General features: G+C 47.8%; 1 pseudogene; it reads right to left on the bottom strand.

The window, feature by feature from the left end:
• Positions 1-478: 478 nt before the first annotated feature.
• The window catches only part of LOC115124467 (protein Jade-3-like), a 51,684-nt pseudogene continuing 42,096 nt past the window's right edge, over positions 479-10,066 (bottom strand).

Genomic DNA, 10,066 nt, shown 5'->3' with positions numbered 1-10,066 from the left:
CAGTCAGACCCTCCACCCCCACCAGTCAGAACATACACCCCCACCAGTCAGACCCTCCACCCCCACCAGTCAGAACATACATCCCCACCAGTCAGACCCTCCACCCCCACCAGTCAGAACATACACCCCCACCAGTCAGACCCTCCATCCCCACCAGTCAGAACACACACCCCCACCAGTCAGAACATACACCCCCACCAGTCAGACCCTCCACCCCCACCAGTCAGACCCTCCACCCCCACCACCCAGACCATCCACCCCCACCAGTCAGACCATCCACCCCACCACCAGTCAGACCCTCCACCCCCACCAGTCAGACCCTCCACCCCCACCAGTCAGACCCTCCACCCCCACCAGTCAGACCCTCCACCCCCACCAGTCAGACCCTCCACCCCCACCAGTCGTACACCATAGCATCAGGTTCCATAACCCAGCAGCTCTTCTGTTCCAGGGGTCAAAAATGTCACCAAATATCGAATTTGATTAAATATACTATTTATTCCCTAGTAAAAAGGATACAAAATCACACCAATACACAGTCAGTGAATTTCATATTCACACATATCAAAAACATGGGCGCTATTGAACACAATGATTCACTTAAAGAGACTCCCTCTGTCCAACTCTGGAAATGGAGACGAACGGAAGAACTGACTGTTGAACGACAGTCTCCTCATCTGAAATGATGTGAAAGGATAGGTAGCAGTTCAAGAGATGCTAATGCTAGCAGTTCAAGAGATGCTAATGCTAGCAGTTCAGGAGATGCTAATGCTAGCAGTTCAGGAGATGCTAATGCTAGCAGTTCAAGAGATGCTAATGCTGGCAGTTCAAGAGATGCTAATGCTGGCAGTTCAAGAGATGCTAATGCTGGCAGTTCAAGAGATGCTAATGCTGGCAGTTCAAGAGATGCTAATGCTGGCAGTTCAAGAGATGCTAATGCTAGCAGTTCAAGAGATGCTAATGCTGGCAGTTCAAGAGATGCTAATGCTGGCAGTTCAAGAGATGCTAATGCTAGCAGTTCAAGAGATGCTAATGCTAGCAGTTCAAGAGATGCTAATGCTAGCAGTTCAAGAGATGCTAATGCTGGCAGTTCAAGAGATGCTAATGCTAGCAGTTCAAGAGATGCTAATGCTAGCAGTTCAAGAGATGCTAATGCTAGCAGTTCAAGAGATGCTAATGCTGGCAGTTCAAGAGATGCTAATGCTAGCAGTTCAAGAGATGCTAATGCTAGCAGTTCAAGAGATGCTAATGCTAGCAGTTCAAGAGATGCTAATGCTAGCAGTTCAAGAGATGCTAATGCTAGCAGTTCAAGAGATGCTAATGCTAGCAGTTCAAGAGATGCTAATGCTGGCAGTTCAAGAGATGCTAATGCTAGCAGTTCAAGAGATGCTAATGCTAGCAGTTCAAGAGATGCTAATGCTAGCAGTTCAAGAGATGCTAATGCTGGCAGTTCAAGAGATGCTAATGCTAGCAGTTCAAGAGATGCTAATGCTAGCAGTTCAAGAGATGCTAATGCTAGCAGTTCAAGAGATGCTAATGCTAGCAGTTCAAGAGATGCTAATGCTAGCAGTTCAAGAGATCGCGAAAGAGCGAGAGAAAAGGAGAGGGAGGTTTGAGTAGATTCACCTATTATGTAGATGTTAACCTAGATAGGGAGGTTGAGTACAGAACAGAAAATCATTTATAGAGCACGACCGATAGGATGAAAATCGACATTTGAAACATATTTTATTGGACAATTGCTAATTTTGGATGGCAATTTACGAGACTTCAGTGTGGAAAAATTACATCTTAATTTCTCCGATGTAAAACACTCAAATCAACATCAGTAAGTTGTGTGTTCCCCCCCCCCCCCCCAAAAGAAACCCCCATCATTCAGGCTCTAATCATTTCTAGCCAGAGCAAAGACAGAAATAAACAGACAAGTTGTTTCATCAGGAGACAGTCATTCCGTTCACACCGAGCATAGAGGGAGAGAGAACAAAAAGACATTAAAGAAGACATGTGGCTTAGAGTCCCACTGAGGTGATGATGAGGACGCCTGGGTCAGGACGCCTGGGTCAGGACGCCTGGGTCAGGACGCCTGTCATGCAGCAGTCCTGTGCTCCTGTCCCTGTGTACAATAGATAAGATTGCCCAGCCATTGTAGGGGCTCTGGCTCTGCCCCATGACCAGAGAGCTGCTCGCTCAGACAGAGCCGGGGCCAAGGTCATGTCATGGCTGTCACCTCTGTACTGAGGTCCTACTGGACCCCCCCAGGCTCTGCTTTACCCTACCCTGCCTCAACCTCTGACCTTTAGCCTCTGGCTCTGAGTCACTGAGTTCCAGGTCAGGGCAGTATCCATCCGTCTCCTTGTAGGGTGGTGATCTGGTACCACCGAGTCCCTGGGGGACTCCGGGAACTGGTTTGGCCCAGGGTCGGTCCTTGGCTGATCTGGTACCACCGAGTCCCTGGGGGCCTCCGGGAACTGGTTTGGCCCAGGGTCGGTCCTGGGCTGATCTGGAGCCTTTACCCCCCTGGGGGCCTCCAGGAGCTGGTTTGGCCCAGGGTCGGTCCTGGGCTGATCTGGAGCCTTTACCCCCCTGGGACACCTTGTCCCCCCGCAGGTCCTCCGTGGTCCGCACCAAACTGACCGTCGCCTCCTTGAACGACCGGCTGAAATGCTCCATGGTGGAATCACTGAAGCTGCCTGATTGGCTGGCCTTGACCCCTGAGCCCTCGCTGGTTTCCTGTTCGCTGGGGGTCTGACAAGAGCTGTCCTTCTGGGCCACGCCCACCACCTTCTCCATCACGCCGTTGGATCTAGGGACGGGGCCTGTCCGCTCTTGGTCCAGTTTGGATCTAGGGACGGGGCCTGTCCGCTCTTGGTCCAGTTTGGATCTAGGGACGGGGCCTGTCCGCTCTTGGTCCAGTTTGGATCTAGGGACGGGGCCTGTCCGCTCTTGGTCCAGTTTGCCGTTTCCATTGGAAGGGTGGCCATGTAGGGCAGGGTGGAGCGTCAACGGTTGACCCATTAGAGGCTTGCCAGTCTGTTTAATGGTCAGGGCTGAGCCCCTGGCAGAACGGTTAGTCAGTGTTGGTCCAGTGGCATTACTTCCCTCCCTACGTGACTGACCTGAAGCAGACAGCAGGCTGCCATTGGAGCACTCCTCTCTCTTGCCTCGCCCATGGAGCTGAGGCTTCCCTCCTCCTTTACCTAACCCTCCCCCCTTCCCCTTCCCCAGCCCCCCACCCTTCCCTAGCCCCTTCCCTCCCCCACTTCGTTGGTGAACGTTCCCGCTGTTATCTGGACACAGGGGGCCGTTGCCTGACTTGGAGCCAGTCTTCCCGTTACCCAGCGACACTTTGGGCATCTTCAGCGTCAGGGTGATTCTGGGAGGAGGCCGGAACAACATGCTGTCCACCGGCAGACCTGGAGAGAAAAGACCATGAGGGCCAATCAGAATGATGGGTTAGTCCCCATCTCCTCCCACACCATGAGGGCCAATCAGAATGATGGGTTAGTCCCCATCTCCTCCCACACCATGAGGGCCAATCAGAATGATGGGTTAGTCCCCATCTCCTCCCACACCATGAGGGCTAATCAGAATTATGGGTTAGTCCCCAACTCCTCCCACACCATGAGGGCCAATCAGAATGATGGGTTAGTCCCCAACTCCTCCCACACCATGAGGGCCAATCAGAATGATGGGTTAGTCCCCAACTCCTCCCACACCATGAGGGCCAATCAGAATGATGGGTTAGTCCCCATCTCCTCCCACACCATGAGGGCCAATCAGAATGATGGGTTAGTCCCCATCTCCTCCCATACCATGAGGGCCAATCAGAATGATGGGTTAGTCCCCATCTCCTCCCACACCATGAGGGCCAATCAGAATGATGGGTTAGTCCCCAACTCCTCCCACACCATGAGGGCCAATCAGAATGATGGGTTAGTCCCCAACTCCTCCCACACCATGAGGGCCAATCAGAATGATGGGTTAGTCCCCAACTCCTCCCACACCATGAGGGCCAATCAGAATGATGGGTTAGTCCCCAACTCCTCCCACACCATGAGGGCCAATCAGAATGATGGGTTAGTCCCCAACTCCTCCCACACCATGAGGGCCAATCAGAATGATGGGTTAGTCCCCATCTCCTCCCACACCATGAGGGCCAATCAGAATGATGGGTTAGTCCCCATCTCCTCCCATACCATGAGGGCCAATCAGAATGATGGGTTAGTCCCCAACTCCTCCCACACCATGAGGGCCAATCAGAATTATGGGTTAGTCCCCATCTCCTCCCACACCATGAGGGCCAATCAGAATGATGGGTTAGTCCCCAACTCCTCCCACACCATGAGGGCCAATCAGAATGATGGGTTAGTCCCCAACTCCTCCCACACCATGAGGGCCAATCAGAATGATGGGTTAGTCCCCATCTCCTCCCACACCATGAGGGCCAATCAGAATGATGGGTTAGTCCCCATCTCCTCCCATACCATGAGGGCCAATCAGAATGATGGGTTAGTCCCCAACTCCTCCCACACCATGAGGGCCAATCAGAATTATGGGTTAGTCCCCATCTCCTCCCACACGAGGGCCAATCAGAAAGAAATGCAGTGGCCATGACTGACTACAAATGAGAGTCAATTAGAGTAGCCTAGCTCTGGGGCTAGTTAGGGGCCGTCAATAAATTACACAATGGGAAGATATTTTTCATGTTGCACATCTTTTACTTGTCTTGTTAATATTATTTTTTTACTATTTATAGTTGGTTTGAAGTTAAGTCATTTTAAATTTGGAGCTATTGACATGTTATAACATTGTCCCATGTACTTTCATTTACTGATGGTCACTAACTATATCGCTCCCGAGTAGCGCAGCGGTCTAAGGCACTGCGTCTCAGTGCAAGAGGCGTAAATACAGTCCCTGGTTCGAATCCAGGCTGTATCACATCCGGCCGTGATTGGGTGCCCCATAGGGTGGCTCACAATTGGCCCAGCGTCGTCCAGGTTTGGCCGGGGTAGGCCGTCATTGTAAATAAGAATTTGTTCTTAACCGACTTGCCTAGTTAAAAAATATATATAATTTTTAAATGCCTAAATGAGTATGCCATCCTGGCCTTTAAACTAATTTCACATACTATAAAACGTTATTTTTTTCACATATCCAAAATACCTATTCTTTACAATGCAAGTATGGTTGTTCGGATACGGCCCCACACAAATCTTACCAGCGGAGATCTCCTGGCTGAGCAGTTTGACGTGGAGGTTGAAGATCTGCTCCTGGGCCTTGCTCTGAGACAGTTTCAGCTTCTCCCTCCGACTCACCATGTAACACAGGTTCCTCACCTGTAGGGGACACAACATGGCCGTCGGGTGAGCTAACAAACACTCACCCTAAGACACCCAGCAATCTGTCTCCATCTGGTGGCTGTTTTATAGTTTCCATCTCCCCTGGGATAAATTCATTGATTTAGAGGTCAAGCTACAGATCTATTGTACCCGTCATGATTATTATTGTCTTTTTGGATCCTTGTATAATTATTTTTACATTTGATTACTTGTGTGGATTTAGTAAAACTTGTGTGATGGAAACAATTCTTCATATGCCTATTTTAGCTTACATTTGAGGGAATATCTACAGGAACTGAATTTGTTTTCTTCCCTCAAGAGATTTGAGCTCTTCTGATTTGCACTCATTCCCCACCCCCAATTCCTGCTTTTTGAAGCACTTTTATATACCCTAACCTCTTTGGCCCCCAGGCCTGACCTCTAACCTCTTTGGCCCCAGGCCTGACCCCTAACCTCTTTGGCCCCCAGGCCTGACCCCTAACCTCTTTGGCCCCCAGGCCTGACCCCTAACCTCTTTGGCCCCCAGGCCTGACCCCTAACCTCTTTTGGCCCCCAGGCCTGACCCCTAACCATTCCAGAGACCTGAGCCCTAACCTCTGTCACCCTCCCCTCCCCTCCGTAACCCTCCCCCTCCCCAACACCGTAACCCTCCCCACCCCCTCCCCACCGTAACCCTCCCCTCCCCTCCCCACCCTCCCCTCCCTGTTACGGTGGCAGGTAGCCTACACCCATTCCTTGCTTAACTTTTTACATTCTGAAGGGAAGGTTACATTATGTACGGGCCCATAACCCAAATACCTTTTACATTCTGAAGGGAAGGTTACATTATGTACAGGCCCATAACCCGAATACCTTTTACATTCTGAAGGGAAGGTTACATTATGTACGGGCCCATAACCGAATACCTTTTACATTCTGAAGGGAAGGTTACATTATGTACAGGCCCATAACCCGAATACCTTTTACATTCTGAAGGGAAGGTTACATTATGTACAGGCCCATAACCCGAATACCTTTTACATTCTGAAGGGAAGGTTACATTATGTACGGGCCCATAACCGAATACCTTTTACATTCTGAAGGGAAGGTTGCATTATGTACGGGCCCATAACCGAATACCTTTTACATTCTGAAGGGAAGGTTACATTATGTACGGGCCCATAACCGAATACTTTTTACATTCTGAAGGGAACAACACGGTGACAGATTCGTCCTCTAAGACCCTGGATTGGAACCGGCAACCCCTGGCTACCTGCCATCCCATAGAAACACCCAACTCAGATCTTGATATGACAGAGCTCGGAGTTCATAGAACTATACTGAACAAAAATAGAAACTCAACATGGTAACAATTTTACAATTCATTCTGAAAGTATTCAGACCCCTTTTCTTTTTCCACATTTTGTTACATTACAGCCTTATTCTAAAATGGATTAAAATACAATGTTTTCCCCTTGTCAATCTACACACAACACCCCATAATGACAAAGCAAATACAGGTAAACATCGATTGCAAATTTATTCAATATAAAATACTGAAATATGACATTGACAGAAGTATTCAGACCCTTTACTCAGTACTTTGTGGAAGCACTTTTGGCAGTGATTACAGCCTCGAGTCTTCTTGTATGATGCTACAAGCTTGACACACCTGTATTTGGGAGTTTCTCCCATTTTTCCCTGCAGATCCTCTCAAGCTCTGTCAGGTTGGATGGGGAGCGTCGCTGGACAGTGATTTTCAGGTCTCTCCAGAGATGTTTGATCAGATTCAAGTCTGGGCTCTGGCGGGGCAACTCAAGGACATTCAGAGACTTTTCCCGAAGCCACTCCTGCTTTGTCCTGGTTGTGTGCTTAGGGTTGTTGTCCTGTTGGAAGGTGAACCTTCACCCCAGTCTGTGGTCCTGAGTGCTCTGGAGCAGGTTTTCATCAAGGACCTCTGTACTTTGCTCCATTCATCTTTCCCTCGATCCTGACTTGTCTCTCAGTCCCTGCCGCTGAAAAACATCCCCACAGCATGATGCTGCCACCACCATGTTTTCATCATAGGGATGGTGCCAGGGTTCCTCCAGACATGACGCTTGGCATTCAGGCCAAATAGTTCAATCTTGGTTTCAGACCAGAGAATCTCGTTTCTCATAATCTGAGAGTCCTTTAGGTGCCTTTTGGCAAACTCCAAGTGGGCTGTCATGTGCCTTTTACCGAGTGGCTTCCATCTGACCAGTCTACCATAAAAGCCTGATTGGGGGACTACTGCAGAGATGGTTGTCCTTCTGGAAGGTTCTCCCATTTCCACAGATAAACTCTGGAGCTGTCCGAGAGACCATTGGGGTTCTTGCTCACCTCCCTGACCAAGGCCCTTCTCCCCTGATTTGGTGACTCGGTGGTTCCAAACTTCTTCTATTTAAGAATGGAGGCCACTGTGTTCTTGGGGACCTTCAATGCTGAAATGCACTGTCAACTGTGGGTCATTACATAGACAGGTGTGTGCCTTTCCAAATCATGTCCAATCAATTGAATTTACCACAGGTGGACTCCAGTGAAGTAATAGAAACATCTCAAGGATGATCAATGGAAACAGGAGGCACCTGAGCTCCATTTCGAGTCTCGTAGCAAAGGGTCTGAATACTTATTTAAATGCCGTTTCTGTTTTTTAAGATAATTTTACACAAATGTCTAAAAACCTGTTTTTGCTTTGTCATTATGGGGTATTGTGATGTCATTATGGGGTATTGTGATGTCATTATGGGGTATTGTGATGTCATTATGGGGTATTGTGATGTCATTATGGGGTATTGTGATGTCATTATGGGGTGTAGATTGATGAGGATGCTTTGTCATTATGGGGTGTAGATTGATGAGGATGCTTTGTCATTATGGGGTGTAGATTGATGAGGATGCTTTGTCATTATGGGGTGTAGATTGATGAGGATGCTTTGTCATTATGGGGTGTAGATTGATGAGGATGCTTTGTCATTATGGGGTGTAGATTGATGAGGATGCTTTGTCATTATGGGGTGTAGATTGATGAGGATGCTTTGTCATTATGGGGTGTAGATTGATGAGGATGCTTTGTCATTATGGGGTGTAGATTGATGAGGATAAAAAAAAATGTGAATAAAGTCTGTAACGTAACAAAATGTGGAAAAAGGGGAAGGGGTCTGAATAATTTAGAACGTACTGTATATGGATATCAGTCCATTGAAATAAATATGGCTCTAATCTATGGATTTCACATGGGTGGGTAGGGGGGCCTGGGAAGGCATAGGCCCACCCACTGGGGAGCCAGGCCCAGCCAATCAGAATTAGTTTTTCCATCACAAAAGGGCTTTATTACAGACAGAAATACTCCTGAGTTTCATCAGCTGTCTGGGTGGCTGGTCTCAGACGATCCCGCAGGTGAAGAAGCCGGATGTGGAAGTCCTGGGGTTGAGGCCGGTTGGACATACTGCCAAATTCTCTAAAATGACGTTGGGAGGCGGCTTATGGTAGAGAAATGAACATTCAATTCTCTGGCAACAGCTCTGGTGGACATTCCTGCAGTCAGAATGTCAATTGCACGCTCCCTAAAAACTTGAGACATCTGTGGCATTGTGTTGTGTGATAAAACTGCCCATTTTAGAGAGTGTTCTTTATTGTCCCCAGCATAAGGTGCACCTATGTAAATGATCATGCTGTTAAATCAGCTTCTTGATATGCCACACCTGTCAGGTGAATGGATTATCTTGGCAAAAGGAGAAATGCTCACTGACAGGGATGTAAACGAAGTCATCCACAACATTTTAGCGACATTTTTTTGTGCGTGTGGAACATTTCTGGTATCTTTTAATTCCAACACTTTACATGTTGCGTTTATATTTGGGTTCAGTGTAGTATAATTTACAACGTATATAAAAGTATAGTCTGGGGTGCATGACCATCCATCCGTATGTGGATAACGTCTTCTAAAAAAAATAGAGTTGACCCCCCCCCCCCATTAGCCCTCAGAAGAGCCTCAATTCGTCGGGGCATGGACTCCACAAGGCGGTAAAGCGTTACACAGGATGTTGACTCCAACGCTTCCCACAGTTGTGTCCAGTTGGTTTGATTTCCTTTGGGTGGTGGACCATTCTTGATACACACGGGAAAGGGTTGAGTGTGAAAAACCCAGCAGCAGTGCAGTTCTAGACACAAACCAGTGCGCCTGGCGCCTGCAACCATTCCATTCACCCATATAGCACACATACTCTACCGTTCAAAAGTTTGGGGGTCACTTACAAATGTCCAAAATGTCCTTTTGAAAGAAAAGCGTATTTTTGGTCCATTAAAATAACTATTGTTGTTGGAAACGGCTGATTTTTAATGGAATATCTACATAGATATAGATAGATATAGATGTACATACATGTCCGCAACCATAACTCCTGTGTTCCAATGGCACGTTGTTAGCTAATCCACATTTCTGACATGAAACAGCCTTCATTTCTCAGAACAAGAATAGACTGACGAGTTTCAGAAGAAAGGTCCTTGTTTCAGGGCCATTTTGAGCCTGTAAGCGAACCCACAAATGCTGATGCTCCAGATACTCAACTAGTCTAAAGGCCAGTTTTATTGCTTCTTTAATCAGAACAACAGTTTTCAGCTGTGTTAACATAATTGCAAAAGGGTTTTCTAATGATCAATTAGCCTTTTAAAATGGTAAACTTAGATTAGCTAACACAACGTGCCATTGGAACACAGGAGTGATGGTT

The sequence above is a fragment of the Oncorhynchus nerka genome, unplaced genomic scaffold (assembly GCF_034236695.1).
Source record: "Oncorhynchus nerka isolate Pitt River unplaced genomic scaffold, Oner_Uvic_2.0 unplaced_scaffold_1146, whole genome shotgun sequence".
In the NCBI taxonomy this organism is placed as follows: domain Eukaryota; kingdom Metazoa; phylum Chordata; class Actinopteri; order Salmoniformes; family Salmonidae; genus Oncorhynchus; species Oncorhynchus nerka.
Note: the sequence above shows the minus strand (reverse complement) of the source record. Positions and strands in the feature narration are given on the sequence as shown.